General features: G+C 51.6%; 1 protein-coding gene across 4 annotated transcripts in view; it reads right to left on the bottom strand.

The window, feature by feature from the left end:
* The window catches only part of ANK1 (ankyrin 1), a 188365-nt gene that overhangs the window by 101307 nt on the left and 63550 nt on the right, over positions 1-23508 (bottom strand). The gene's annotated exons all lie outside the window — the stretch shown is intronic.

Genomic DNA, 23508 nt, shown 5'->3' with positions numbered 1-23508 from the left:
CTCTGGAAGCACTGTCGTTTCCTGGGTGGAGAAGCTACAGGTGCTGCCCACCCCAGCGCCCTGGCCCCGCTGCAGGAATGGACCCCGCACCCCATCTGCACCTCCAGCCTTTCCCCCACGGTCTCCATCAGCACTAAATTGCCATCCAGGCCCAACTGCCAAGGCAACGAGGCACGGTCTTCAACAGCTCACCTCTCTGTGGAGGGTGAAAAGATGTCAGGACATCTCGAGGTGTGCACACAGAATCCTAACAGCAGCCCCACCATCGAGTGGGCCGGCCACGCAGTCTCCCCACGCCTCGTCCCCCCACTGTGTGAGGCACTGGCTACATTCAGAAGTGACGCTTCAGAACATATTGCCTGGCGGCTGCTGGCGCAGCCCAAAAGCAGAGTGGAGATGACACACATTCTGGGAAATGTGTGTGAGACATGCTGCCAGAACGGTCCCATTTACTACCCGAGGGCCACTGCTTCCCACGGCATGGAAACCCGCCTCTGCAGCCTGCTGGCAATGGGCAGAAACTGCGCACTCCAACTTGTTTCTCACTGGGACGGGCGACCGTGGAAAACGTTTTGTCTTTCCGATGGCCAGATGGACTTGAGCATCGCAGTGAAGCTCAGGGTTCCAGCACTTCCGAAGAAGGACGCCCAGCGTCAGTTCGCACAGCCCCGAGCGGGCCTTCCTGTCACTTGAACGATCCTCCCTGAAGCGACAGAGCCAGGGTGGGTGACCCCTGGCCAGCCTGACCTGCCTGAAGGATCCCAGAGGGGTCTGGGCTCCCCAAAGTGTGTCGTTTTTGGAGCCAGGCAGTCCCAGTTTAGGGGTGGCAGCCTCGGAACATCCACTAGGACCTGGGGCCTGGGAAGATCATACTGGGTGACCCTCCCATGTCCCCCAGCCCATAATACCTCATGGTGGTGACAATGACATACAAATGAAAGAGCAGGAAGGGGAAAGGATGGAAAATAATAGCTAAAATTTACAAGGCAGGTACTGTTCTAAGCATCTTAAGTATCTTTACATATTTGATTGTCATAATAGCCCTACAAGGGAGCTGCTATCATCATCCCCGTCTGACAAAAGACAAAGCCAAGGTACAAAAACATTAAGTAATTTGCCCAACGTCACCCAAGAGGACTATGATGCTTTAGGTGGTGTATGAAGCAGAGTGAAAGGAGTGGATTTTGCCTGATTAGAGGAGTATTTTTTAGGGTAGGTGAGAAGAGTGACATTTGACATTACCCAAGAAAAACCAGTCTTGGATATCTGAGGGCAACTAAGATCTTTGTATTAATTTGGCCATTCTCTTGTCAGAGAAGACCCCAGCCACTGAGCCGAGGCACCATCAGTGCAGAAATGTAGACCATGGTTAAATGAGCCCAGGCCCTTTCTAAAGGGTTTAATGAGAGGTGATTGAGCTGAGACTGCCTCTTCCCAGAGGCTTGGGGAAATGGAGAGTTTTGAAACAACAGGTGATTTTAATCCCAGTCTACTCCAGTTGATTTCCCTAGAATTATAACAGTAACTTCAGTAACACCCTCTTCTCACCAGGTGAGAAGGAAGCAGGTGCTAAGCTTTCGCAGCTGGCCCTGGGTCCTCAGCCCCAGGGAGGGATAATGAGACCCGGAGTCCTTAGGGACTGGCTGCTGTGGAGTCGGCTTGTTCCCCTTCGTTCGGACCCTGATGGCCAGGGGCAGACCCAGCTGGCCAACTGCTGACTGAGGAGGTTTCCTTTCTCTTCCTGGAGCCGAAACAGTTCAAAGCAATTAACCAATTACATGGCTGCCCAGCCTACCTACCACCTCCTGAATTTTGCCATTGCTCAAAACTTGACAACAGGAAGTCCGATTCTTTCAAGATGCAGAACAGACTGTCAAGAGGGGACTGGAGGTGGGGTAGGGGGCTGGGTGAAAAAGGTGAAGGGACTAAGCCAAAAAAAAAAAAAAACCAAAAAAGAAAAACCAAATCCTCACAGACACCAACAGCGTGATGATTATCGGAGGGAACGGGGTGGCCGGGGAGGTAGAGGACGGAAGAGGGCAGATAAAGGGTGATGGGAGGAGCCTACACATGCGGTGGTGAACACACCATACAATGTACAGAGGGTGTGTTATAGAACCTAGAACCTATGGAACCTAGAACCTGAAACCTATGTAATTTCATCAACCAATGTCACCCCAATAAATTCAACCAGGAAAAAAGACCCTGTTGAGCTCCTTCCAATGGGGTGTTTAGCAGCCCCACAGAAGAACACCTGGCCATCCACCTCCTGCGCCCTAGTTCTGTTTTCTCATTACTACCAAGGCAACAAGAGCAGGTGCCACACATAATATTATCCTTAAATAAGAATAATATTAACAATATTAATATTAATGATATTAATATTATCCTTCATAATTGAATAGAGACCATTATGCTTCTATTTAATCGTCTTGTGAGTTCTGGCTGAATTATCTTCCAGGTATCTTTTCATACAGCACTTATATCACCCCTTTGATGATTATTTAAATAAAACAGGCAAGGCAGTAAATCATTAGCCACCTCTACATTGCTCTTCGTCCTGCTAATCTGCCGAAGCTCCCCACACACACTGGGGGAACCCCCAGGTATGTCGCTCATCTGGACATTTCTAATCTACACAATGATGAAGCACGTCTGGATGGTCCCTTTTCAGAACCTTGGCTTCATATCTTTTTTAAAGAAATTAAATGTTTTGGATGCATTGCTGTTCTTTGCATCTCTAAAGTGTTATGACTTTACGAAGTGAAGACCTTATTTCTACTCCAGCATCCTCCATGTAGTCCACTTCCATAAACTGCTTTTCCACATCACCTTTCTCAGCACCCCAGCCTTGAACTCTTAGATAAGGGAAGGGTAGGTACTGGAGAATGGATGAGAGGAATGGGCAGTGAACCAAGCATCACTAAAAAACCATTATTATTTTGATAATGACGGCGCTGGTTCTTAGCCTCCAGAGACAGGCATTTCCAGGATTTCTGAAATAAGATACACAGATGCTAATCGATGTTTCCAAAGGAAAATCATTGCCAATATCCACATCACTTTCAGTCCCTCAAGTGATTTTAGGGTGAGAGTAACAGATAAAGTGTCAGTACAAGACTTACCCATATGAATAGCTCTGTGTCTCCTCATACATTTATGCTTCCATTCAAAGATGAACTTGTCAAATTGCCCTGTGCAATCTGAGAACCCAGGGACAGACACAGAAAGATATAGTCTATGGTTCCAACCCTGGGGAAGACTGTGCACTAGCAAGGTGAAAGATGTAGCTACACCGAACATAAAAAAGAACAGCGAACACATGAAAGACTTGGTGAGACAATAGCTCAAGAGATGCCCATGGCAGCGTGTGATGAAAACCAAATAAGAAGTGCTGGCCATTCAAAGGAGGGGTTGGGACCGGAGGGGGAGCCGTTGATGAGGTCTGAACCAAACCTTAAGGGCTGCCAGTTTTTAGGGAGTTGTGGGGATCAGTTCCAACGCCACCGAAGCTCATTGGGAGACACCTGTGTTCCAGGTGTTTGCTGACAGAAGACTATCCAAAAGAACACACACTTCCGGCAGAGTGTGTGGATCCCGAAACAAACCCTTGCCAATGAAATATATGTATGTTAGGCAACAAAATAAATGTGCCTACTCTAGGGTTGTGTGAATATTATGCAAAACAATACCTATTCCCAGCGACAGCACAGCTTTGAAAGTTTTAAATGTCTTCTGTTGTGAGACAGAAGGCACTGTCCATCCCTCACGAAGATGTCCTGCACGGAGGAAGGTGGGATGAGGGTCGCTTGATTCATTCATTTAAGAGCTGCGTGTGCCTCTTAGGTGGTGGACACTGTTTAGGGTCCAGCACGGGACAGACAGGCAACAATCCTGCAGCCTGCAGCCTGCATTCTGACGGGGACAGGGATGTGCACAGAGAGGCTGTGCACAGAGGGGCAGTAAGATAAGGGACACGGTACATGCCATAAAGGCAAACGTGGTGAGGACAGGGATGGAGAGTGACTCGGGTGCAGTGTCGATGCAGGAAACCTCGCTGAGGACTCCATACCGGGGCAGAGGCCTGAACGCAGGAGGGACGGACCTTGTGGTGTCTGGATGCGCACAGTTGTGAGAGGTCAGCTGGACAGTCCTGGACCACTCGAGGGCCCTCCACGGCCCCTCCCATCACCAAGATACACCTGGAAGGCCCTCCTCTATACCTACAGGTTCTGTGCCATGCGAAAGAAATCAGAGGCTCGTATAGAGGAACCATAAAAAGAACGAAAGACTATAATAATAGGTAACATTTTGTGGGTGCTCACTATGTGCGAGGCATTGTTTTAAGTGTCTTACAAGTGTCGACTCATTGAACCCTCACAGCAGCATTAGCAGGCAGATGCTCTGCTCGTCCGTACTCATGAGTGGGAAACAGGTGCAAAGAGACTTGCCCATGTTCCCACAGCATACAAGCAGTAGAGTCCACATTCGAACTCAGCAATCTGGAGCCCAGCCCGCTCCTGTAAGCATTCTGCTCTAAAGGACCACAGGACAGTAGGATGGGAAGCCCGGGAACTCTGAGGAAGCAATAAATAAAAGAGCCATCAGGTCTGGCTCGGACAGAGAGACGAGAGAAAGCCTGGGCAGGTCTCTTCTCTAAGAGCTCATGGTGTGTTCCACAGCAGGGCTTCGTCCAGGCCACTTATTCTAATTATTAGTTAGCATTTGCTAAGTGCCTGCCCTGTCCTGAGGCCAGTCAGGGTGGCGGACATCCCAGACTGTGGACCCAGGGCTCCGGAGTCCTTCCTGGGCCTCGCCTGAAGGCGGCTGGCCAAGCAAACCAGGCCGAGGCCCACTCGCACCTCTCGATTTCGAACCAGTAACCTTCAGCTGTTTCCTCTTGGACTCTCACTGAATTTATAAACAGCACGAACACTTCTCAGATGCCCGTAGGAGTTTGTTGAGTTAACCTGAGTGACTCATTGTTAGAGCATCAGCTTATTCTCCTCTCCTCCCGGAGATGAGACACCCTCCCACACCCTCCAGGGGAGGGTAGACTCCTCTCTTTTACTAAATGCTTCCCACCCAAGTGAGCATTTGCTTCTTGGGTCCATGAAGTACTGAATTTCCTGGAGCCCGAGGCCCGGAGGGCTCCGGTCATTACCCAGGCCACCCTGAAGGACTGTGTGTGTGTGTGTGTGTGTGTGTGTGTGCACGTCTCTGTGTGTGCATGCACGTGCACATCTGTGCGTGTATGTGTGCGTGTTGGGGGGGCTGTCACTGTCAGGGCGACTTCAGACATGGAGACAAACGGTGGGTCAAGGGTGTTACACTCCAGGGACCGTGGGCTGGGTGAGGAGGGAGGACGGTGAGGAAGACCGAGGGCTGCTGGGTACGTGGTCTTTCCTGCAGGTAAGTGTACTAGAATTTACCAGATAGATTACTTACAGAGGGTGCATGCAGTTGGGAGATGGGGGATTGTGGGTGGGGAGAGAGTATAACACACACACAAAAATCAGAAGTGGTTTGGCATTAAACTTCTCATAGCCCCGCACTAAGAAGTTGGTGAAATCCCTAACAGGAAATAAATGCTCAAGAGAAGCGTCTTGGCCCCGTTCTTCTGTATTTGTGGGAAGTCTTCTGCCCAGGGGGTAGAACAGCACCATTTCTGTTTTAACTGGGGCCCCCATTTAGAAGGCTGGAGGGAAGGGAGAAAACCAGCGTGGGTTTTGTTGGTGGCGGAGGTGGGATCACCTGTGGCCTTGCCCCTCGGCCTCCTGAGCCTCCCCTGCCCTCGGCAGCTTTCCCAGTCGGTCAGCAAGCTTCCGAATGCCCACACACCCACAGCCCGGCCCCCCCAGGGGCTCTCCCCTGCTCGCAGGGGCAGTGTGTCATGCAATTCGAGAAACACCTATATGCAGGCACCACAGGAGCCATGCCCCCCAATGGTTGCGCCATTCGCCTTTTGCTCGGGTGCCACCCCCCAAAGCTCATGGAGTGGACCCTCCTTCCCAGGGTCCCTGAGCCGTGGGTGCTGCAGCTCCGATCTCACCACATTCCCAACCTCCCCTCTCCCTCTGTTTCCAAGTTGCCCCCCGTCAACCCCAGTTTTGGAGAAGTCCGCCCTTGTTGTGGGGCAGCTGAAGGGAGAAGGGATATCTCCACAGAGAGCTGCTAAACCAAACATGCACATCTCAAGGCCAAGACACAGCGCCAGTGAGAAGCTGGTGTGTTGTATAGGAAGCCCATCTGTGTCGCGTGGGGACGTGCCCGGCACTTCTTGGGCAGGCATTTCGCTCTGGGAGGGCGCAGCTGCCATCTTTCAGGCTCCTAACGTCACCCCTCCATGAGTCTCCCTTTACCTGTTTGCCACTGACCAGTGAGTGACAGCAAGCTAGTCACCGAACCATTCCTTGGCCCAGTCTCCCCCTCCACAAAATGAGATCTCATTTCCCAGTGGGCGCATCAGACAGAGTGAGCCAGTTCTGCATCCTGCAGGCCGGTCCCTAAATACCTCTGAGGCCATCTCCCCGCACCGCCCCCCTTCCCCAGTATTTCCTAACACTCACTGGGTTGGAGGGGTGGGGGTGGAGAGGTGCCTCCTGTTGAGAGCCATTTCAGGTGGTCTTGGATGCTTGGTGAATTAAACACTGAGCATTTCACATGAATCAGTATGTAGTACTTTGCATAAATTAATTTTTACTTCACCTTACACATTTGGGTTAGGACCTCTCTAATCACCTCTGCAAAACTAAGTAAACAAGGTGCAAACCTGGATCCCAAATTAGGTGAAAGAATTCTACCCTATTCAGAGGATAAAATTTCAGATATTTCACTGACTCAATCATTAGACACCAGATAATCAGAAAGTCCCAAGATTTTTAAATGCTAAATGGAATAGGCATTCCTAAAATATCCACATCGGAAAAGCTTTTTTGCTCATCCCAAATCCATTTTCCCTGATTAAATGATTTTCTCATTTTCCCAGAAAGCTGTTAAACCAACCATGAAAACTGTCCAGGCCCCACAGACCCAGGGAAAGAAAGGAGAAAACATTGAGGTAAGTCAACCCTTAGAAAGTAACTGCACCGCAGTGAAGGCAGGCCATGCGGTTTGTGCTAACCAACCCCCTCTCCTCTTGGAGTTGTATACCTTATAATCTTGTGGTTCAAAGTTGTCATTTCCAACTGCCAAGGTTGTGGAAGTCCCACTCTTAGTCCATGCAACTGTCCTTCCTTGGAAATTCTTGACAGGCCTCTGATCAGATACTTTCCTCTTTGGAGAAGTCTAATTGTTGGCAAGTTCTTTCCCATATAAAATAAAATTGAAATCTGATTTCCTAAGAGGTCTCTCTCTGCTGTCCTTGGAAACTGCAGGGGGTGAGTCTTTGTACTTGCCAGTGGCACCCTGGTGACAGGGAATTTCAGCCTTTTTAAAATTAAGATTGTATTTGTTTATTTATTCTTAGACAGAGGGGAAGACAGGAAGAGAAGGAGAGAAACATCAATGTGTGATTGCCTCTTAAGTGCCCCCTGCTAGGGACTTGGCCTGCAACCCAGTCATGGGCCCTGACTGGGAATCAATCCGCTGACCCTTTGGTTCACAGGCTGGCACTCACCCACTGAGCCACAGCAGCCAGGGCTCTATCAGCCTCTTTAGTCTGGCTCTCTTGCTTGTTCCTTTGGAGGCATCTCCCAGCCACAGTTCCAGACCCTTTTCCTTGATGATTCCTGCCTCTATAAGTGCTCCAATTGCTAAGGTCTCTCCTGAAAGGAAAATTTGAACACCATCCTCTCAATGTAGCCTGATACTACCTTTCTCAAAGTGTGTTCCCAGGAGCACCGGCCCTGTGCAATGCCACCCCTCGGGGTGCCCTGGGCGAGCAAAGTGGGAAGTCTGAGCTCTATCCTTAGAAAGTCTCAGAACCGGGGAGCACGGTAGAGCTCTGGGCAGTCGTGGAGAACACCTGCCGGTGGCGTTTAAGCCAGCGTGTGTCAGTTGACTCTCAGACTCCATTTTCCCCCACGTAACACAGTTTCAGGGGAGGCTGGTGGCTTTCCCCCTGACGTCTCCAGCCAGCTAAGCCCCGTAACACTGCACTGCAGTTCTCCACCCCACTCCCTGACCCCTTGCCCACCCCACCGCTGCCTCCTCGACATCCAGGACCTAACAGCATTGAAACAGACTACTCCGTGGCAACAGCCAGCTGTACTTAGTGAATTCCTTCTTAAAGCAACACGTCTTTGTGGGATCTATTTAAACATTTCCATATTTCCTGTTTCATGCATGTGAATTTTTGCATACTACATTTTCATCTCTTCCGTGAGCCCTGTAATACAATTAATGCGATGCTACCACCTGCTACAGGGATATTTTTTAGGCAATTGATGTTTGTCATTAAATTCACTAACAAATATGAAAGACAAGGAGAAAATTGGACATATATCGGGTTACTTTTAGCATGTACAATGTATCCACACCTATCCAGTTAAAGTCTTCTTTTTTGCCTTCCACGAAAGATTTTATGTTTAATAATGTTCTTAGGCACTTGAGAACTAACTACTGAAAGCAGCCTCCGTGGTGAAGTTTTAGCAAATTGAGCAAACATCCTGTCACGCATCTGTGCGGGTTCAGAGGCATTTACACTTATGGAGGGTGTTCTGCTTCAGGCTTTTAAAGCACTAGGGAGAGCCTCACGCACAGTGGGTCCAGTAAGACTTTGCTGAGGGCATGGGCACAGTGGGTGATATGGAGGGCCACAGGTGGCCTGCCAGGACAGTGCCACAGGGATGAACACTCGCACCCCTGGCGTCAAGCATTTGGGGAGTGGGCTTCTGGGAGTCTGTGTGAAAAGCCACCGTGTGACCAGGAGGAGTGATGCCAGCCCTCGCCAGCCCTGGCCAGTCCCTGCTTCTCTTCCTGAGCCTCTGTTTCTACCACTTGTAGTAAAGCAGAATAGGTACCGGCTCGGGGGACAGCTCTCCTGGCTTCATATCCCAGATCTACCGCTCACTAGCTAGGGAGCCTTGAGCCAATTAAAAAATCTCTCTGTGCCTCAGTTTCTTTATCTGCAACACCCAGTGAACTCACCGGGCCATTACGGGGAGTGCATGAGCGCGCACCTGCGTAGTGGTTAGCCCAGGGCCCGGCGCAGGGCAGGGGGAGTGTTCGTGAGGGCCCTCACATCTCCCCTTTCTCGGTCCCATCTCTCACACCCACACTGCTTTCCACTCGAACGCTAATGCCTCAGATTGGATCTTCATTTCTCTTCCCGTGGTCCAGTCTGCAGCCACCTCCAAACCTTCTTCCCCTCCAGGCTCCCTCCCACCAGCTGTACACACTGGTGCAAGAGTTGGCTTCCTGAGCCACGGCCAGGGCCCTGCTCTTCCTGCTCAGACCCCTTCCCTTGCTCCTCACTGCCTTCAGGGTCCTTTGAACAGCCTAGCAGGTCCTTCCAGACCCTTCGTGGCCCACTTTCCATCTGCGCTTCCAACCTGATCGTGTTCCTCACTTCTTCTCCTTCCTTGAACCGACCGGAAAGCCCACTGACCAGTTGGGGTCTCTCCTCATGCCTTCCCTCCCTCTGGGACACCCTCCTGTCTTCCCCCCTCCCTCTGTGCTCGACTGCCTGCATCAAATCTGCCCCTGACCCCTCCTTGAGGTACCATCTCCGTGGGACCTCCCTCAATTTCCTCTGCTTACAACACTCTTGGTCTCTTCAGAATTTCCCAAGCATTTTATCTTGTAGCAGCTTCCTTTCTTCATCGGGTGAGAGTGCCTCTCCCCCCTTCCAGCCTGAAATTGCTTTGAGAGTGGCCACCCCAGCCTGCTTCACACCTACAGCCCACAGGACGCCGCCCATCTCAGATGCTCCATAATGATCTATCTGCTCGGAAAATGCCCCAGAGTGGGCAGGTCCCAGTGGGGATTAGGGGGTTGGGAACATTTGGGGCGAAGGCCTCTATGTGTGAAAGTCGTAACAGAAGGGAGGCTCTAGGCAGCCCTGCTTGCTGCCCCAGGGCCTTTGCACAAGCTGCCTCAAGAGGGACACCCTGACCCATGAGAGACCCAGAGAATGGACACCCCAGTTCAGCTATTAGCAACGTCTCTAAGCAGGGCACAACTTTATCGTTACACAAACAAACAAAATTAGATGCAAGCAAGCAAAGACCCTTAATCAACAACTTCATGCTGCCCTACGTACCACTCACCTGGAATAGGTACAGACAAATTTCCTAACAGCCATGTTGCAAATGAATGGAGTAGAGAGGAAGGGCTCCTTCGGCTCTCCTAATCCTGGAGCATCTATTTAAATATCGCATTGCACTTGACTCACTCACAACAACCTCCTTATACCAACTCAGCACTTGACACCCAGCTTCTTTGGGGCTGTCAGTGCTGAGTGCAATTGTATTTGCATTTTTCAGACGGAGACACAGGGACACTCAAAAGTAAGTGATTTTTCAAAGTCCCACAGGAAGACAACTTAGATGGAGGCCGAAAATCCAAATCTGCCAGCTTGTCAGTGCATCACTCCCTCTGCAAGAGCTTTTTAACCAAACCCGAGAAAGACTGCAATTCTAACAAAAGGCAGTTCCTGAGAGGAATCTAAGAAGAGAGGAAGAAGGAAAGGGGTGGAACAGGCTGCACTTGATCACTCGATGCAACGACCTGGACACATTGTCATGTTTTACACACACACACACATGCGTGTGAGTCAGAGCTGGTGGTCCACGACTGTCTACTTCTTCAACTCCGCAGCACGCACTGAGTGTCCGGGGCATCCCAACGTAGAGAGGGACCAACTACTAGATGAAGACCGTGGCTTTGGTTCTTTTTTTAAAAGTCCTCACCCAAGGATACCTTTATTGATTTTAGAGAGGAAGGGGGAAAGAGAAAGAGAAAGAAACATCAATTGGATGTCTCCCACACGCACCCAGACCGGGGAGCAAACCCGAAACCTTCTGGTGTACAGGATCATGCTCTGACCGACTGAGCTCCCAGCCAGGTCAGAAGCACAGCTTTAAGGGGACCAGAGAAGGAGAAAGCTGGGTGCTGAGGAGAATGGTGGGACCCAAAAGGGGTCCCTCTCTGGCCCAAAGGATGTGCAGAATTTGGATTGGCACTGCGAGAAGGAGATGGAGGGGAGGTTTGGGCCTGAAGGCCGGCAGTCATGGTTTGTTTTGATTCTATCAAAACCTTGAGTAAATTGGGGTGGAAAGCTCCATTCTAACAGGTACTACTGAATGGAACTCACATGCATCTGTCAGTGAAAAGACCTCTGCTGCCACTGCCTGTGTCTGAGTGTAGACACTACCCCTTCCCGGCTCTCTGACCTGAATTTAACTCCCCAGAAACTGGTAGTGTAGCTAGGAGAGATAAGGAGCTTGAAATGTGTGAAACAATATCACCTTCTAAGAGGTGCCCAGCAAAATCAACACCTAAAGTGCGACACCAGTTAACTGCAGAAGTCTCCCTGAAAGATTTCATGTCTCTCGAATAAACCCCAATTGGAAAGAATCTGGCTCATCTGACTGAGGTTCGACCAAAGAAGAGAGACAGGAGAAAAGAGAAACAACGGCCCAGAAATGGCCATTGTAACACTCCCACTAACACACCAACGCTCAGACTGGCGCTGCCGACGCTGCTTCTTTATCACACGCTCTTGCCCACAGGACTAAAAGAGGCTCCAGAATGTTTCTCATTACAGCATCCCAGGCAGCTGCTACCAACCAGACTGGCACTGACTCGGGCAACGAGGTTCATTTTCTATTCCAGTGTTGTTTAATCAGCAATTTGTAACAAATGCGATGCTCTCGGCTGTGGGGCATGAATGGTTCATCAGCGGGCCTTACCACCATCTTGATGACATATTCTTCAAGAATTCCGCCCCCCCATTTTTCTGATTGCATGTTTTCCAGCTATCACTGACTTGCCATTTAGATTTTCCTAATGGGACAGAAGTCAGTGACCAGAGAACATAATTGAACAAGAACGCACACACACAAAAATCCCAGAAAACCATCTCCGGGCTAGTGTGGCTCAGTAGATTGAGCAGCAGCCTGCGAACCAAAGGGTCGCTGGTTTGGTTCCCAGTCAGGGCACATGCCTGGGTTGCAGGCCAGGTCCCCAGTAGGGGGTGTGTGACAAACAACCACACACTGATGCTTCTCTCCCTCTCTTTATCCCTCCCTTCCCCTCTCTCTAAAAATAAATAAATAAAATATTTTTTGTTAAAAAATCCCAGACAGCCAGAGAAGTCATATTTCTCGCCATAAAGTTGGCAGACTGAAGTCAGCGCCAGACTCCTAGACTCGTGGTTAGGTCAGTTCCCAAACCCGCTTTCCTCCTGTTGTGCACTGAAATCAAGTTTTGGGGGCTGCAACCTGGGGCCCAGAACCCGGACCAGGGGGGCTCCGTTACCAGCGGCCTGTCAGTACCCTCAGACAACACCCGGACTTCCCTACCCTTCCGGACAGCAGCGAGACTCAGTTTCCTCATCTGCGCCAGGGGCGGTTATTCCCAGGTGGCTGCTGGGAGGTATGTGAATCACACAGCATCACGCCTGGTACTTAGTAGCCCCCCGATAATGTTGATTGCCTGCCATTCTGATTAACTAGGGCCTCATCTGCTCTCCCCCAGACAGCAGTAATCTTCCTGACTGGTCTTTTTCCCCTGCCACCTCCCCCCCTCCCTCCATAACCCTCCTCCTCCTCGACCCTGCCAGAGTGAGATTTCTGATCATGGCACGTTTCTACCCAAAACCCTCTGCAGTCTCCCAACACCCGCGGAACAAAGCCCGAAGTCTGGAGCTGACATCGGAGACTTTCTAAATCTAGCCCCTGCCTACGTCTTCGCCCTCATCTCCCACAGGAGCCTGCCACCTCCTGTCTCTGAACACCTGGGTCAGCCACCTTTCCCAGACACGCCGGGCACGTCTACACTCTCCAGGCTTCTGATCACGCTTTTTCCGCCGCCAGCACCTTCCCAGTCTCTGCTTCGTGAAATTCCACTGATTCTTCAAGGCCCATTCAGAGTTCGTTTCCTCTACGACACTTCCCTGACACGCTCCTTTGTTCAACTGACAAGCAGAATTAATTCCTCCCCATTCTAGCCTCCTGCTACTGTAGCACATACCTGAACTGAAGCTATGTTAAAGGTGGGAGGAGATTTTAAAAAAATTCTTAGAATGTTTAAAGTTATTGACCCAGAGGAGAACACGGACTTCAAAAAAATGGTCATGACTGAGGTTCCCCAACACGCCAGAGTCCGGTTTCATGTGTGCCTCACAGAGATTCCAGGACAGCCACCGCTGTCTCCAGGTCACACAGGAGGAAGTGAAGGTGTGGGCGGGGTTTGTAGCACCATCTAGAAAGTGGTGGAGCAGAGCTCAACCCCCAGGTGGTCCGGCTGCAGAGCCCAGCGGCTGGACCGCTGCGGTCAGACCACTGGTCCTTGTGGTGCTCCGGCGAGTCCGCCTGCACCGTAAAGCTTGGGCCTTGGGGGTACAGACCAGTGGGGAGAAGGGCACATACAATATCAATTTCAGCACAACCAGTGTGTGAGGCAAGGAAGACACATACCTATGAACATGGAAAGACAAGCAATCCAATTAAAAATTGGCAGACTACCTCAACAGATATTTCTTCAAAGAAGATATACTGAGGCCAATGGACATATAAAAAGATGCTCAACATCACTAATCACCAGGGAAACACAAATCAAAACCACAGTGAGATATCACCTCATACCTGTTGGAACGGCTACTGTCAAAAAGTCAAATAACAAACGTTGGCAAGGATGTGGAGAAAAGGGACCCTTGTGCGTTGTTGCTGGTGGGGCTGTGGAGTGCATGCCGCGGTGGAAGGCACCGGGGGGCCCTCAACACGCCACAAACACAACTACCAAACGACCCAGCGACTCCATTGCAGGGTATCTACCTAAAGAAAACAAAAACTCTAATTCGAAAAGACATGTGCACCTGTACGTTCAGGCAGTGTTACAATAGCCAAGATATGGAAACGACACAGGTGTCCATCAGTAGATACGTGGATAAAGAGGATGTGGTATACACGTACAAGGAAATATTACCCAGAGATAAAAAAGAATAAAATCTTGCCATTTGCAACAATATGGATGGACCTAGGAGGTGTTATGCTGAGTGAAATAAGACAGCAAAAAAAAAAAAAGCTGTATGGTTTCTCTTATATGTGGAATCTAAAAAAAACAAAGCAAAATATAAACAGACTCAGCGATAAAGGAAACAAGCTGCCAGAGGGGAGGTGGGTGGTGAAATGGATGAAGAAAGTGAAGAAGAAGAGGCACAAATTTCCAGTGATAAAATCAGTAAGTCCCGGGGATGAGGTGTGCAGCACGGGGAGTAAAGCCCCCAGTGCTGTGAGAACTCTGTACGGTGACAGATGGTCACTGGACCTACTGTGCAGGTCCCTTCGTCTGGTATATGGATGTCGAATCACTATGTTGTATACCCACAGCCAATATAATATTGTATACTTTAGTTGGAAAAAATTTAGTTCTTTGTATCTGTATCATTCAAGATCCTATTATAAAGGCTTAAGTGTATGCATTTAATAAAAGATTTTTAGAGATCAAAATCCCTTAGAATTGCAGGCTCCCCAGAAGATCGGTGGTGGAGGTGCTGGGGGACCAGGAGTGTCTGCTAGTCCGTTCCAACCACACCGTGTGGACAGAAATAATAACCACCCCCGGAGAGACTTAAAAATGACAGCCCTGGCCATTCCATCCTTTTGGAGAAAAGCAAAAGCCCAGGTACCACTGGGAGGTGAGGGTGACAGAGCGGGGCGGGTCTGGGGCCCAGGACGGGCTTTCGGAGGAGCCGGCACCAACCAGCTCAGCAGCCTGCCCACGGGCTGGGCCACAGAGAATGAGAAGGACTGGACCCACGCCAGCGTCCTTTCAGCTTTTATAGGCACGAGCCTCGGGAAGCAAACTGAGACCAGGTGCTCCTGCTTACAAGAGAATGCTTCCCAATCGGCCCCTGGAAAGGACAGAGCAGTGTTCTCACCAGTATTGGCCCAGGGAGGGTCACACTGGCTTCCCACTGGTGAGGGGCTGGTGCCTGCAGATTTCTCAGGAGGCAACATCCATTCCAGCCCCCAGGCAGGACAGAAGGACTGGGAGCATGGGTGGTCTACTTTTTTGTTTTTTTTCCTAATCTGTCCCTAAGCAAGTTTTCCCTCTAAGCAATCCACCCTGCCTGCATTCCCAGACCACCTTCCCTCTAGGCTAATAGATTTCAGCAGCTGGTTGGCGGAGCCCATTAGCCCTGGATCCACTTCCTGTGGTAATGGGCCTTCCTTCCTTCCGGTGTGGTGACAGCAAATTCAAGAGATGAATCAGCCTCTACCGCAGATAGCGAGCCGCAGGGGGCAGTGCTGGTCAAGGGTGAGCGGAAGGCAGGGCAGCAGGTCACTCTGTTTCTCGCTAGGTCTGTCATTGGTTGCCACTGCCTGTCAGAAAACAGTGACAAAACTCTGAGCCTGGCCTGAGCAGGTTCACACCAGCTTCCGTCCAGACTGGGCGAGTCAGAGAAGCCCGGGTGCTTGGCCAGCTGAGGCATTAGGCTGTGACTGCCAACCTTGGCCCAGGGCCCGTTGGAGATTTATTCTCCAAATAAAGAACCCAATACATTCCTAACACTCAGTCAATGCTCAAGGTTTGGGCAAGTAAAGGGGAAGCAAGAGCTCAGGCTCATTCACTGCTTTGAAATGATTTCATTTATCAAATATATTTTTTCAGCCACATGTTCAAGACCTTGGTCGATGCAGAAGGGACATGGAAGTGACTCAAAGCTGAGTCAGCCGGCCTGCCACCCCAGCCTGCAGGGGATGACTTATGGATGTAGGCAACAAGGAGGGCCTCCAGGGGGAGGTTCCAATAGGGGCCAGGAGAGTTCAGAAGATGGACAAACAAAATCCCAGGAGCACAGTACGTAAAAAGTCATACTCAGAAACCACCAGAGCCTTGATGTCCAACTTTGTGACCAAGTTAGTGAGCAGTAGCCAGTGGTGAGGTGTTTGCAAGTCATCTGTTGTTTATTCATGAATGCAGCTGATATTTAACGAGCACCTACTATGTGCCAAGCAACATGCCCAGTGAACAAGATAAGCACGAGCACCCAGCTATGGAGCTTGCCCATACACGACTTTCCAGCCACGGCCTGTGGGAGGACCTGGCAGGCCTGCGGTGTAGCTGGAGCAGTTCTCGTGGGAGCAGGCCTGGGGAGCAAGGCCAGGAAGACAGGCAGGCCAGGGCGGGAGGAGCGCAGTAAGGAGTCTCACCATCTCCTGAGAACGTGTGAAGCTGCTGAAGATGTAAAGCAGGGTCTGACAGAGAGGAGATGTGCCGTTCTACAAGATCACTGTGGTTTTCTGTGCGGAGGAGATCCCAGGGAGCCAGGCCATCGATAGACAGACCATTACTCCTCCCTTTTAAAACTAAGAGCAAATGCAAGGTTCCCCCTGGTGGCAGCTCTTGCTTTCTCACGCTCGTACCTGAGAAGGCTCTCGGCAGCGAGCATTCCGGAACCGCGGTTCCTGAACTTTGCTCCATGCTGAGGTCCAAAGAAAACGACAAAGGACCGTCAGCAGCCATGATTACAAACACCTGTAATGCGTGTGAGTTGTAATTTACAGTGGCATCCACTGCCTCTTAAATTTTACCCATGGTAATTTTTTCAGTAAAGAGTATCTGTGGCACTGTTCATTTTCTCGTTAAATTGGAACGTGCACACGAGCAGGGGATTATGAATAACTGGGTATGGCCAGGAAATACAGCGAGGGAAACTAGTCAGTGGCCAGCCAGCCTGTGCATCCCTGGGAAAAGAAGGCTGAGAACCACTGAGCAGGGGATGCGGGTAACTCCGCCTGCCACGCTGTATGAGGCCATTCTAACTGGCAGTCCCTTGTTGGGCTTGTGGTTTCAAAGGCCTTAGGAAGTCACAGGCTCAGGGAGAAGTCGAAGCCTATCACCCGTCTAATCCCAAGACTGTCTATTGCTTCTTATCTCACATAGGGTAGAAGTAATGTCTTCACAATACCCTACAAGGCCGTCCATATCTGCGCCCTGCCCCCTTCCCAATCTCTCCCTATGACCTCGCCCCCTCTCACCCAGCCCTCCGTCCCTGCTCCAGCCACCGTGGCCTCCTGGTTCTTCCCACAGTGGACGCCAGCCTCGGGACCTTTGCATGTGCTATTTCCTCCAGAGTTATGCAAGACTCTCTCCCTCCCCTCCTTCAAGTCTTTGCTCAATGTCTTCTGTTTTTAAGGAGACATAAAAAGCAACATTCTTTATCCCGAAGAATGCTGCCAACCAAGGTCGTCATGTTTGTCAGCGCCCATGACACACGCAGTTGGCCATCTTACAAAAGTTTCCCCCCAAAATCAGAACTGGCAAGTATGTTCGTTCATTACCAGTCTGACGTGAGAAATCCTGGCCACCCAAGGAACAGCGACCTAAGGTATCAGCCAGCAGACCAGTCAGAGAAAAGACGCTGACCCGGTATCGTAGGGTCTGACTTAGGCAGCGCAGGCAAGCGCCACAAATCCTCCCGCATCCGAGAGGCGGCCCACCTCCACCCTGGTGATGTAGTTGAGGAGTCTGCGGCTTCTGATAATCAACGAAGTTTAACGTTTACGATTCTTGACATTCAATTTTAATCCTGATTGGCAGCCAGACATAATCTAACTTTGAAACACAACAGCCAAAGCAAACCACATTGAGGCTTTCCAGAGTGCCTTATTTGAATTATACCCTCCCCAGATTTCTCATCCCCCTGACCTGCTCCCCACCTCATCATACTTCTCCTCTTCCAGTTTGTATGTATTTAGTTATTTATTTATTTGTCCCCACCCAAGGACACGTCCACTGACGTTAGAGAGAGAGGAGGTGGTGGGGAGAGAAACAGAGGAACAGGGATGGCTGCCTCCCACACTGGCCCCGACCCGCCCGCCTGACCCGGGATTGAACCTGCGACTGCTTTGTGCACAGGATGACGCTCCAGCCCACTGAGCCACCCAGCCAGGACATCACTTGTTTTCTTTTGAGTCTGTGTCCTTGTCCTGCTGGAAGGTGGGCTCCGCAGGGCAAGGACCTGTGTCTTTGTCCTTGCTGCTCTGCTGCTGGAGCCTACACCAGGACCCGGCCCAGGCAGGTAGGTGATAAATGTTTGTTCACTGTTAACAGACCTTGAGGGCAAACATTTTCTGTCACTTTACCTTTACAAACAACTCTATTATCTTTCTTACTCCCTCTTTTTTTCCCCAGCAACAACAGCAAAAGCCACTTTTCTAAAAATGTTTCCCTTCGATTAAACTCAAAAGAAGTCAGCTGATTTTGCAGAGACACTGGCCGAAGTACGTTGGGGCGAGAGGTGGCAACCTGGGATTAAACGCTAATTACTACCGACCCCTGAAGTCAAGGCTCAGTTGAGTTTCTATCACCCTGCTTATAAAATCCACCCTCAAGGTTTCCATTTCCTTTTCTAATGTTTTGGGATTCATCCTCACAGAAGACCCAGTTCCCAGATTTACAAAAAAAAAAAAAATAGCCACAGAAAAAAGTGGTTGTCCAGCTATTTGGTGGGTGAAAGTAGTCATGGTAATTTCGAGCATTTTGTTTATAAGCCATTCCTTATTCCTGCAACACGCTGGGCTTGTATTTGGGTCTGGAGACTGTTCTCGGGTCCCGAGTGCCCCTCGGTCACTTCCCCGAGTTCTGAGACATAGGACAAGCAGCCTCTGAGACTCCCCATGCAGCCAGGGCCTGGGGTTGCCCTGGGGAAGGAAAAGACTCAGACGAGTTGAACTTGGCTCCTGCTGCCGGGGCACTGAACGCAGGAGTCCCTGGGCTCCTCCACAGACCCTCCCCTTCTGGGAGGAGAAAAATCAGTCATCAGGGAGGCACATTGCAAAGCTGCCAAAGCACTAAAAAGAAATTCCCACTCAACGTGGCTTCGCTGCACCCACAGACTTGAGGTGAGGAGAGGATAAATGCCCACTCTGGCCACTGCACTCGGGTCCCTCTGAGCATCTGGTCTGGGGTCCAACTCGGGCCTCTGGGTCCACCCCAAAACCAAGAGCCTCACCCTGGCACAGGGCACTTTATGAACAGCCCAGCCGGCCGGGCTGCTGCTCAGCGATACGCCCTATCGTCCTGGGGAAGGCGTGGCGGCCCCAGGAGCCCTCTGCGACGTTCATTATCGTGGCGAAAATGCCCAGGAGCCCCCATCTCCCAGAGCCACTCTGCTGCTTTTCGCCCTCGCTTAGACTTTTCTTCCTCTAGTTGGTTAGCAACATGAACCCCCAATTCAGTGATTCAGGAACAGAAGAGGTGTGACGACGAGCTGACTGGCTTTGCTGGGTCTTTGAGAAAACAAGCAAGCCTCCGTCCAAACGGGGGTGACCCAGGTCCCCCAGCAGAGCAACCCACCCTCACAGGTGCCCTTCATCTCCCTCGGGGCCAGTGACAACACACCTGAAAAATACATTGCTCAGTAGTAGAGTCCAAGGAAACTTCTAGAATTGCAATAGAGACTGGAAGACTACTGTCCAAAGATAGTCTTCCCAACCTCTAAGGCAGAGAGAACATAATTCAGAGACCCAGGTGGGCAGAACTCAGTTTGACAGCAAATCTCTTACTGTGAAAGGCATGAGCTGGATTAACCGTGTCAAGCCGAGGCCACCTGCTACCTTCAGTGGCGAAGCGAGTGAATGCTGATGTAATACAAAGTCACAGCCGCCCCAGGTGACACAGACTGTCACACTGGAGGACCTCGTCGGCAGCAGCTCCCTGGCTCCTCACATCTCCCCTCCCCTCCCCTCCCCTCCGAGCAGCTGCTCCAGGACTCACTTTGCAGAAGCCCATCCGGCAGGGCATGCTGGTCCCTCGCCAGGCTCCCTCGGAGGGTCGGTTGCGTTTTGCCGCAGGAGCAGCTGGGGCTGCGGATGGCGCCGCTGCTCTGCGGGGACCTGGGACATCTGCAGCCCGCGGGCAGGCCTTATCAGCAGCAGAGAGAGGCACCTGCAGAGGGGAGGTGCCCCCCTGGGGCGTGCAGATTACAGGGGTGCCCTCATCTGCTCCAGCTCAACCCAGCCCTCGCACCAGTCCCTGTCGAGGGACCCTCGGGCACCAGCAAGACAGGGGCAGCCCCTCCGAGAGCTGTGCTGCAGGGAGGCAGAGGGAGCACGTGCCCACTGCCTCTCCCCCTCCACTCGGCAGCCGCCGAGTTTGGCATTCAGGGGTTCCCCAGAAGCCAGGCTGCCTGGAGTAGGCTCCTGGGGGAGACAAAGCCCCCAGGTGAGGGCAGCATTCCATGGCCAGAGGACTCTTCCAAAAGCCAATGGCCGCTCTGAGTAACCAGGGTCCTCAGGACACATGCTGATTTGCAGGGAATTTAGGTACAACTTTAATAACACTGGGACCAAAAATAACAACCCACCTGGGAACCAGAGGTGAGTCGCCACAAACAGTGGAGAATGGGGGCTGAGGCAGCTCTGCAGCCCCCCCGCCTGGGCATCTGAACTGCCCCCAGAGCCCAGGCTAGGTCCCTCCCACAGGCCTGGCCGAGGGAGGCTTCTTGCAGCATCCGGCCATCGCACAATGGGACGAGGTGGCATCCACCCAGAGTGGCTTCACCCGGTGAGAACACTGTGCTCTGCAATAGCAGCTGGTGGCTGGCAGAGGGGAGGGATGACCCGAAGGGACCGAAACGTGAGGCCTGGAGAAGGGCAGTTTCCCGGCCTCACCTACACGGGAGCTGCTTGCATGGAATACATCCATGTTTACGTTTCTTGAGATGTGCTGACACCGCCGGGCTCAGCCCCGGGCTGAGGCTGCTCCAGGTTCCCTGAGAGGCAGCCATCTGGCCTCAGAGCTTTCCAGCAGACCCAAACGGGCCCTGCGGCCAGGGCGCAGCCTCGGTGGAAAGCGCCCGGGCCGAGGTGACCCTCTGCTTCCCACAGCAGCTGGAAAGCCCCACAGCGGAGGCTGGGGCCATCTCCGAGCAAGCCGCCCCCCCCCACCCCGTGTGGTGTAGAGAGAGGGCGGGGCAAAGCGGTTCCACATTTTGACTAAAAATAACCACCACAATCATGACAGCACAAGTCCTTAGCAGACACCTATGGGAAGCACAGAATTCAAAACAGTGCTGTTTTCCTGGGGGGGGCCAGGAAGTTACAACGCGCAGAAGGGGCAAGGCACGGTCGGTGTGGCACAGCCCTGCTGCCGGACACCCGTTCTTGTCTGGCAGCGCAGACCAAAGACTGGCCGTGTGGCCGCGCGCTCAGGGGCGGGGCGCGCGGGGAGCTGCTGCAGGGCTGATACCGACCGGCAAGAGCTCCGCACAGGTCCCTGGCTCGGCTCCACGGCCACCGCCAGCTGGGCGATAAGGGCAAGAGGCCCTCTCACCACCCAGGGAAGAGGAGGAGGAGCAGTGTCTTTCTTGTCAGAGCTCTCAGGCTCTGGGCAGAAAATGCCAGCAAGGACTCATGGAGCATAACAGGATTTAGAAAAATGCCCTGTACAGAGAAACTGTAATTTCCCATCTTTGGCAAGAACAAACGGGCTTGATTCTGTAAGGGCCTCGTGCGGTGCTTCCGGTGGCAAGAGGGTCTCTGTCGACTCCCTGGGCCCTGGGAGTCAACGCAGCTCAGAATTTAACCCTGGGACAGGCCCTCTGAGCAACACAAGACGACCGTCCCACGGACACCTGAAAAGGGAAAAAAACAGGCTGAAGAGCACTGGGCCAGCCACGCCCGCAGCTTGGTTTCGCAGCACTGGGCTCCCGACAGGCTCGAGGCCCCGAACTCCTCCCTGGGGCAGTTTCCCTCCGCAGCCAGGCTGCGGGTGGGCACAGCACCGGGACCTGGGTCGAAGTGACCTTTGTCACTCCCCTTTGTCAGCAGATTGCTGCCAAGAGCTTTCCCACATTCTCTGCCCTTTCTTCTTAAGCTTTCAAAGGAAGCCACAAACGCTGTCCCAACCTGTGAAATGCAAGGACCAAGAGGATCCCTTGAAAATTCAGCATCCCCCCACCCCCAGTCCTTCGCGGGCCCCTCTCCTCTCTGTGCCGTTTCTTTCTTTGTGCCCAAGCTTCTCCACTGCGCTCACTGTGTGCCAGACACTGTTCTGGGCACTCAGTGTTCACTCATACGATCCTCGTGATTCCCCTGAGGTGTATTCATGTGTATTAATTATCATCAGGGTGTTTGTGGATGAGGAAACTGAGGCACAGAGAGAGAGCAAGAACCCTACTCCGGAAGAGGCACAGCCAGTTTCAAACCAGGCCGTCTGGACGGAGGGTCTGGAGGCCGCGGTGCTTCAGGGCCGACACCTCAGTCCGCAGTCAGCCAGCCGTGCTCCTTAACCAGCACGGAGTTCGACGGCTGGTCGCTGACCGTTCCAAGTGCTCTGGTCTCGGTGCTCGATGTTTACAAGACAACAGATCGGTCAACAGAAGAGGTTTTTAGGTATTTTCACTATAAAAGTAATGACATCTCACTGACAAAAACGTGAAAAACGGAGGGTATTGCCTATCATCTTGGTCTCTCTCAGCACCCCCAACGTTGTGACATTATTTCCCTGCAGCCTTTCTTTCCATGCGCATTTCTCTTACTGTAACATTTTTATCGTGACACACTCCAAACGAGAAGATCACAGGAAACCCTGCGTCCACTCTCAGCTCCACTGCCACATGTGTCAGGTGTTTTAAATAGACACAACACTGGATCCCATTGAAGCCCCTGCACAGTGCACCTCGGCCGAGTCCCACCCTGTCCTACAGGTCAGAACTAACCTGAATCTGGTGTTTCTCAGTCCCGTGAATTTTCATTGCAAAAAGTGGCTATTAGCCCTGGCTGGTGTAGCTCAGTGGATTGAGTGCCAGCCTGTGAACCAAAGGGTCCCCAGTTCGAGTCCCAGTCAGGGCATGTGCCTGGGTTGTGGGCCAGGTCCCCAGTGAGGGGGCATGTGAGAGGCACCACACATGGATGTTTCTCTCCTTCTCCCTCCCTTCCCCTCTGTCTAAAATAAATAAATAAAGTCCTTTAAAAGTGTCTTTTTTAAAACGTGGCTAATAATCAGCTTTTGTGACTTTGGGCTACAGAATCTGGGATGTGCTGCTTAGCCCCCCTGAGCCTCATTTCTCCTCATCTGTGAAATGGGTATAACACACCTCTCTGCTTCACAGGATGGTTGTGAGGACAGTAACAAGTGCTCGATCTAAAAACACTTTATTATTGTCAGTGGAAACAGTGGCCATGCTTCTAGATGGTCTGTGTCAGACAGACCTGGATTCTGTCACTCAGCAGGTGCACGACCTTGGACACCTTACTAACTTCTCTCAGTCCCTCAGGGACCTTCGCCATGAGATGGAGTAAGAACGCTCTTTCCCAGGGTTGTTGCAAGGACTAAATGAGACATGTGTGCAGAGCCTGTCACACAGGGAGTGCTCAAGAAATGTCACCTGGC

Source organism: Artibeus jamaicensis, unplaced genomic scaffold (assembly GCF_021234435.1).
Source record: "Artibeus jamaicensis isolate MK-2021 breed Jamaican fruit bat unplaced genomic scaffold, CSHL_Jam_final scaffold_833, whole genome shotgun sequence".
NCBI lineage: Eukaryota > Metazoa > Chordata > Mammalia > Chiroptera > Phyllostomidae > Artibeus > Artibeus jamaicensis.
This window is presented reverse-complemented; position numbering and strand designations above follow the sequence as displayed.